We start from the raw sequence: 8,912 nt of genomic DNA, 5'->3' as shown, positions 1-8,912 counted from the left end.
AGTTCTCAGGTCATCCGTCTGCAGGAGTCACATCGCTTCTCCATCAATGTGCTCTGTTTATACATGGTTCGGAATAATTGGTTTGTTGCAATTTGTAACTTAGGGACCATCACTCTACACCTTGATTGCTTCAGTTCTAGTTAACTTCGAGTGAGCACCATTGGCATTTGCGGCTAGACTTTAGCTGAATGGGCCACTTGTTGCTAGCTATCGAGTGACCATATGACGTTGACCTAGAGCTATACCAAACGAGGGGGAGAGCTTTGATTCTCGGGGCTAGTGATCGGTAGTTTCAGAATGAACGGTAGGATTCATAGGCAAAATGAGGGGGTACCTCTATTATGCATGAGGGCTAACTGAAGATGCACATAAAGTCGTGAATGGCAACCTTGCAGCACAAACTAAATCAAAAACAAAAGTGAAATTAGCTAAATCAGCATAGGATGATACATCGGAAACGAGTGTTGAGTCGGACTAGGATTCTCTCATTTCTCCCTGGCTGGTGGGAACTGTTGGATCATTGGCTTCTTAGTCGGCTTATTCAGATGGGTATTATGAAAAACCAACAGAGTGAAGTGTTACTACGGCAATCGAAAGTCGGTTAGCACATCAATAAATGCACCACTAATCTCCACCATTGAAAGACCAAGGAATGCCAATCAAGAAAGGTATAAGGTCCCCCTTGTATAGTTAAGGCCAAGCCAATCAAAGGGTTATGGTATAAGCCAAGCAAGAAAACGGTTGGCAGTTAACGGATATGGGCTTCGGTAAGCACTCCTGGTAGGCATCAATCCAATCAGTGCAATAGGTGCTGAGGTTACGCAAGAATAAAGGATGAGCCTTTCAAGCAGCTAAGGTTAGCAATTGGTCTACGAATACAGTCTTTAAATAGATCTCTTGCCCTTAAGCACATCTCCTGTCCCTAATGATAGTACTTGTGTAATAGGCGCATATAGGGATTGAAGTTGCGGGGTGAGGGGGGAACATACGATGTGTATAACGTGCTCGTACTGCCAGGTTAGGAGCTGTTCCCTGAAATAGCTAGGCGAGTCCCTTAATGGAGTATAGTAGCGTGGAGTACGGGACAAGAGTATGCCATATAGTAATAGTAAAAAAAAGCATTTTGAAGTAAAGCGTTCCTGTCTACGGCAATCCCTTAATCGATTTCTTTGTGAAATCTCTTTCCCTACATCCCTTCAAGTGGCCGGCCCCAACTTAGAGTGGTGGTTGGGTCGAGGTGCTCCACTTAACCCCATATTCGGGCTTCTATTATTCACTTCTTACGTGAACAAATGCGTCTAAAGGAGCTCAGGTTGATACCGGATGACCTCTTTGCCACCGAGAAGGTCAAGGACATTCTCGAGTGGTCAATCTTACGGTCGTGGATGAAGGAGTGGCTAGCATACTCTCACTGGTACTACGGTACTGGTATGCAACTGGATGTCCATATAAGTAGCTTCTTTGACACGGCTATGCTTATGCGATCCTGGAGGATCGAGCGGAAGGATGAAAATCTAACTCGCTTCGGTCTTCTGTGGAGAGTTTATGACCTTGTCGCGGTCAAAGGAGTTTCTTTCTGGATTCCTTTTATGGAAGGGAACCTGGTCTTGAGTAATGGACCATGGCTACTTGGAGGAATCTCCGGTCAGTCTTTTATGATACAGTCCCGAGGTACTACCCAGCCTCGGGCTGGTAAATGTGTCGTGGCTCCGGGGGGCACTTTGCGGCCTCCCTTGCCTGACCCTGTAACAAAGGTCATCAGATATAGAGGACTTCCCTCTCTTCTCGAGACCTAGGAATCGGAGCTAAGTTTGGATTAGACGGCGGCGGACTATTTTTATGTTAAAAGAAATTACTTGTATTTATATCTTGAAGAATGGGCCGGTACTCCTACCTGTAGGAAAAAGAGCAAACCTTTATGCCATGGCCATACTACTCCTATCGCGCTGAATCTACCGATAGGATTAGACTAATACAAGAGGGCATAGAGGCACACCCAGCTGAGATAAAAGGGAGCAACGGTGCTCAATCTAGCCAAGGAAAAGAAGCGACTCCACTATAAAAGGAAAGACCGAAATATTATGTGCAAAAAAGGAACTTCTACTTTATTTGTTGCAAAAGGGCAGCTCCTCTAAGAGCTGTCCTACTAGCAACTGGCGGGAGGTACCCAGGTTTTGATTTCCCTACTTCATAATAGATAGGCAGACGCGAGGCGAAGGAAGAGGAAAAGGGCATGCATAAGCAGGTCACCACTGATTGTCTATATTAGATAGGAGATAGGATAGCGGACCCTTTCTCTTACAAAAATAAATAACAAGAATCTTGGTCGAAAAATGGGACGCTACTCTGATAGCTTCCTACTCGCAGCTAGGAGAGGAATGAAAACTACAAGCTAACGAGCTCAGAGGAAAGAGGTAGCAAGTTTGAGTCCTCTATTGTTGAAAGAATGAAAGAATGGGGAGCTAAGCTTGGATCAGAAGGAAGCGGGCTATTCGAATACAATATTGAGATTTCTATTTTTCTGACATAATGGGCCGGTACCCTTTATATTGACCTCCGGCCTCGAAGAAAGATCCATTAACGGACCGAATACGGACCTTTATGTGCCAAAAGTCACATTGATTTCGTGCACTAACTAAGCCGCTACTCCTGCCTTGGGACCTGTATCCAGGGAAGGCAAGGTTTATCTTACTCCCAGACAAGAGAGGGAAAAACCCTGACTTTGAGCCTGGCCCAGCCCACTTCTTCGTCATCAGCCAAGATAGTGACTAGCTGGTCGTCGATAACGAACTTTACCCTTTGGTGCAACGTAGATGGGCCTTATTGGGAAGGACCCCGTTGAATGGAGCCAAAGTATTCCCAATAGGAAAGTGCACGATGCCTCGATATCTACCATATTCAAACTGATCTTGAACTGGTACGGTTCGATCATAACGTCAAGAAAAATTACTCCAAAAGTCTGGCGGACGGAATTTTTGAATGCTCGGACCGTCATCGTCTTTCTCTTCATATCTCCATGCCCCAGCCCCAGGGCCTTTACACTGCTCAATATGTAAACATTCAAACCACTCTCATCGGAGAATTTTATCACCCTAGGCGCCATGATTTGTCCGACCAAGTCAGCCAGCCTTTCGGGAGTGATATAGTCTTTTACATGGGCCTTTTGCAGAACCTCAATCATTTGCTCTCGGTGATGTTCTGAGGTTATCAATAGATCAACAATTTAAATCTGTGCGGGGATCTTTTTCAGGTGTTCCGCCACATTCTACTCTGGTTTCTTGAGAGCCTTGTGAAAGGCCTCTGTTGCTAGGTTTTTCTCTACTGCTTTCTCCTTTCCTTGGTCCTTCCGTGGTTCTCAAATGGTCAGGTTTGAAGCATCGTCCCGACCTAGTATAGACGCGCCCTTGGGCCTCACTACAGTTCGGACTCAATTGTCACGGTCCTGTATCTAATCTCACGGAGTACAATGCAAGACCGATGAAATCATCAAAGAGTCCAAATCCAGCAAATCGTTTTTGAAAACAGATTTTTTGAAAGAAGTGCCAAACATGGACTGCTTTGCCAGATACAGAGTTGCCACCTAAATATTTTATTTTGGGAAATTTAGGAAACCTTGACTCGTTGCCTAAGGCCACGTGTCCGTCATCACCAAAATTGCCTCGGCTTGGGAACTTGGGTACGATTGGGGAAGGTCACTTCGTGATCACCCCCGCTCGTCTGATCAAAGATCGGCCTCTACTAACCATGATATCGAGTTTTGAAAACATTATGCGTTCTTATTCCGGTTATTAGCCTAGATTTACTATGTGATGCACACAGCATACAAGTATAGACTGGGTCGCCTGAATTGGAACAAAACATTTCATGTTTGTTTATTTGAAAATGGTTTGATGGTGCTACCCGCAAGTAGGCTAAGACGTGGATTTGCCACCCTCGGGTGGGCTTTAGAAAAACAAGATGATTTGTCACTATCTAGTGGGCTTAAAACTCACAATTGATGAATTGTTCCAATTCAAATAACCCAACCTTCACCCACAGGCATTCATGCAGTTATATCATATAAGCACATAGCCTCATGGTAAGCATGCTATCATGGCAGTCACTCACACACATGCAAGGATGCTAAAGCATAAATATTTACTGAGTACTCCAAGCCAAAACAAAGGCTGTGTTAGAAATCAATGCATGATCCTAACTATGCTGAAATGCCTAATGCAACACATGCAAAATGCAACTAATATAGGCTCGGCTGTTCTAAACATGGCATATGATGATGCTACAACTAGCACATATTCAATTTGGAATTTGAAATACAAATGCAGTTAGTATGATGCGTCGAGCCCGGTGCATGTAATACAGATGAATGATGCAAACATGCTATCATACTGTATACTGATTGAAACATGCCCTAATCTAACCATCATAAGCTGGTAAATAAAAGGGAGAAAGACGTGGGGTTGGAAAACATACATCACACTCACGCACACTTGTTACAACATTGTGCCCTCGCTCGGAGGGTCCGAAAGAATAATACAGTCCGAAATGAATAATTAAATATTACAAAACCCTAATTAATTAACAAATTAATCTAAGAAAACAGGTAAATTGGCACGCAAATCCATAGACCACCTCAGCTCTGTTCCAAATGATGAATGATGCATTCTCGAGTTGCTTGGCGCGGAAATCCATTGCGATGCCCCGATTCGCCTCTGTTTACAATTGTTTTCGAAATATTGCGCAACGCTCCAAAAGGCCGTTGATTTTTGATTTACTGCAACAGAGAGCAACAAAGGGGCATGGCAAAGTATTTCACATATGTATGCATGACTACTCTTCAGGGAGTGTAGTCCTCGATCCTCGTGCCACCAATCACGGATCTCGATGCATGATGGCCGATGAGTCGAATTGCACGACTCAATGTGAAATGAATGTACATAAAAACACAACAAGACCTAAACTCCATCATGGGTAATCCGGAGTGTCGGCGACAGGGAATTGAGACACGTTCCGTCACTCGTTTCCCGTGCTCGGGCTAACTCTTATCCCAAACACAATGCAAATAAGATGGCATACACAATGCAACTAACATACAACCTAGCATACGTAATGTTATGAAATGACATACACAATGCTCGATGTAACATGGCATACACAAAGCTGTAACACGCAAACTAGCATACGCAATGCTATAAATTGAAAGGCATACACAATGCATAATGGAGTTACACCAATCATGAGTGGACCTCAGCCACACTCACATCAGTGGCCATTAGATGAAAATGAGACAACCGAAATGCGTGCACACATGCACGCAAATCGAGGACCGAACCTAAGGCATAAAATACCACTCTACCAAAGCATGGCAAGGATGAAGCATGGCATTCAAACATGTAATTTTCAGCACTGAAACATAATGCTAAATGGTCCCGAATCATGCAAACATGGCACCCGATGCATGGAGTAAGCCCTGAAACTCAAAACTAGACACATGTATTGACTTGTAGCTATACAAAGCATGCATTATTTGACCATGAAGCACAAAGCCAGAGCCGAGGCAGTCCCAAAACATGAACATTTCTAGTTCAAAGCATGACCAAAAGATGTTAGCATGATGGACTAAAATAGCATGCAACTTTGACTAGCAACATGGTTTACATGGCATGCATATGAAGCAAATGAGAACTCATCAAACCAGCCAAAAACAGTGAATAAAACATGTCAAAATGCGCCCAAATAATCACTGGAATGCAGCTAATGCATGTAAAAATGAGGGGCTTCTTTAGAGGCCATTCAAGGGGTTGTTAAGCACATATAAGATAGACAGTTAGCATGACCAAACCAACTCTGGAAATGGATTATGATAGCTCTAAAACTCACCAAATAGATCCTGAAATCAGTCTAGGAAGCATACGATGAAAGGCCCCCTCAAAAGGCCTTGAATGGAATTGTTCTACACATGCATTATAGACATAAAATACGATCAAAAGGGGGCTGGACAGACCCAAGGCAGACCTTAAAACCCACAAAATTGGGCCTGAAACATGACTTAGACGCATGCAAAATAGGGTCCCTTTGGAAGGCCTAAAAGACCCCCAAACAAGACAAGGAGAGAGGGGGTCACCCCCCTCTAATTTTGGCCCTAAAAAATGCATCAAAGCCTCTAAAAATCCACTGGATTTCAGTGGCTAAGAGGCCAAACCATGGCCAATGCAAGTGCTCTAATGCATAGCCTTAATTATGAAGAGATGAAGCATGCATAGGGGGAAGATGACCCCAAACAGAAATGGGACCTCAACAAAACTTGAAGAGGAGCTCAAAATAAGAACTTTTTCAGTTTATATCAAATCTCGAAAATGCTCACAAGTAAGGCTAAAATAGGATTCAAAAATAGCCCTAAAAGAGAGATAGAGGATAAGGGGAAGTAAATGACCTCAAAAAGTAAAGTGCCCTTAAACAAAGTTGAAGAGGGGATCAAAATAAGACACTTTACAGTTTGGGTTGAAGCCCAGAAATGCTTGAAAATAAGTCTAACTAATCATGCAAAAAAATGTGAATTTAGGAAAAATAGGCACTTACCCTTGAAGAGCCGACCTCCAGCAGCTTTTGGACCAAGTTGGTGAGCTTTCAACCTCTGGAAATGACTTCCAAGGTGCTGGAATGGATGATGGAGGTGTTAGCCTTAGAGGTGTAGTGTAAATGGCCAAGAAAATTAGGGTTTGGAGCTTTGGAGAAGAAGGTTATGGAGGGTGGAGTGCATGTGCCTTGGCCAAATTTTTCTAACCCTTGCAAAATGAGGTGGGGGGTTGGTTATATAGAGGGAGAGAAGTAAGGCTTCTTGGAGAAGCCAAGAGAGGGGGTCAAAGCTTCTCAAAGAAGCTTTAACCAAAAAGGTTAAGCTTCTTGAGGAAGCTAGACCAAAATGGTCAAGCTTCCTCAAGAAGCATGACAAAAGAGTTAAGCTTCTCCAAGAAGTTAAGCAAGGGGGGCAAAACCAATTAAAAAGGATAAAAAAGAGGCTCAAAATCTCGGACAGTGGGTCAAGTGCTTCACAGCTGGCATAGCTGTGTTGCACTTGAGAAGAGCAAAAAGCAGAAAGCTGGCCGGCCGGCCACTCCCTATGGTTGGCCGACCAGGGGTCAAAAGGGTCAAGCAAAATTGCTGGTTGGCCTACCCAGAAAGGTGGCCTCCCAGATGACTAGAACACAGCCCTGTGGTGAAAAACCAGAAAATGTGGCTCAAAAGTAAGAAAAACCAACTTTCTGTCAGAAAAACTGGATTTTGGAGAGAGAAAATGAGAAAACTGGCTTTTCAGGGGAAGAGGTGGCCGGCCACCATCCTATCACCTCCCTAACAGTGAAAATAGGGTCTCTGCCAAAAACGGACCAAAATGGATGCAAAACACGCGGTTCGGGGCCCCGAAAATAGGCTGTTAGGCACCGGAAGTGGCGTATGACCACGAAGATGGTCTCCCGGGCCACAGTGTCCCTCTAAAGGGAGGAAATAAGATGTGTGCCAAAAATCGGAGTAAACGAAGGTAGTTAAGCGGTCCCGAACTGAGGCACATGGCCGACGGCTCCGAAAATCGAAAACCGGGCTCCAAACGGGAGAAAAGGCCTACGACCACGAAGCGTAGCCTATGGCCACTGAGAGATGGTCTACGAGACCTCTCCCTCCCTTTGGGAAGAGAAAATAGAGAGAACAAGACCCGGTTCGCAAATCGAGACAAAGCACAAAAGAGCCCCAAATTCCGGAGGCAAGGCTCGTAGCCGAGACTCCGCAACCTCAGAACGAGCACAATATACAACATCACCGAGCGCTCAATTGGTGACGTCTGAGTCTTAAGGTCGGTCAAACATGGGGTGTCCACACTTAGTCATATTTCCTATCTCAGCACATTCTTCACCCTCTTTCTTCTCCACTTTCAATGCTACCGTCCTGCTTTCATATGTCCAAGACACCTTTGAAAGCCTAACCTTCCCTTACTTATAGAAAGGGGTGGGGTTGAGATAACAATAGGTGAAGGTTTAGGGATAGTGATGGTGGCCGGTGCGTGGTTCTGAGGGTTTTGTGGAGGCACGGTAATGGAAATAGGTGTTGGGGTAGGTTGAAGAGGGGCATGGATGGAATTGGTGTTGGCCTAGGTTGTGGTGGATGGTAATGAGAGTTGGTGTGGGCCTTGGTTGATGGTTGACATGGATTGAGACGGGTTGGTTGAGCACGAATTTTTTGTTCTCTATGTTTCTGTGGTCTGGCTGGAGGGTATTTGAGAAGTCTTCACTGAGTTGGCTCAGGTTTACTTCTATGGGGTCTGCCTTTCATTGAATTGAATTTTAGTGAGGGTCACAAGTGAGGGTTGTGGGGTGAGGGAGGCTGACAACTATGGATGGCTAGCTCGGGATAGCCGCCGTCGGGAATGCTACATGTGGGGCCTTACCACTGAATAGTGTTGAAACCTAGCCCTATATAGGAGTGTTGGACCTACAGGGCTCTAGTTACGTAGGGGCAAGCATATGTTTGTGTCTGTCCAAGCAAGCATATTTTGGTGCATTGATTGATAGAAGCGGCAAGTTTTGGTTGGGACAAACTATCGCATGCATGGAAGTGAGACAAGCTATTTTAGCTTGCTTAATTATGGTGTTTTGGAATTCACTTCTCTAAGAACTGCAAAAAAGATTAGATCTTGTGCGCCGGCTATGCGTCAGGTCTCTCTCTCCCTCAAGGTAGCTTTGTCTTTCTATCTATCTTTCATAAATTCATATTATGGGTCTCAGAAATGGGTTTGAGATTTTCCATAAAGAAAGAAAGACATCAATCAATAAAACAATCAATCAAGAAAGAAATACGGAAGGAATTTCTTACTCACTACGCCGAGATAGATTTGTTCTATCCGCGTTCATCTATCACAGCGAGTT

The sequence above is a fragment of the Camellia sinensis genome, chromosome 13 (genome assembly GCF_055761805.1).
Source record: "Camellia sinensis isolate YWXY chromosome 13, ASM5576180v1, whole genome shotgun sequence".
Taxonomy (NCBI): domain Eukaryota; kingdom Viridiplantae; phylum Streptophyta; class Magnoliopsida; order Ericales; family Theaceae; genus Camellia; species Camellia sinensis.
The sequence above is the reverse complement of the archived record's forward strand: the minus strand, read 5'-3'. Positions refer to the sequence as shown.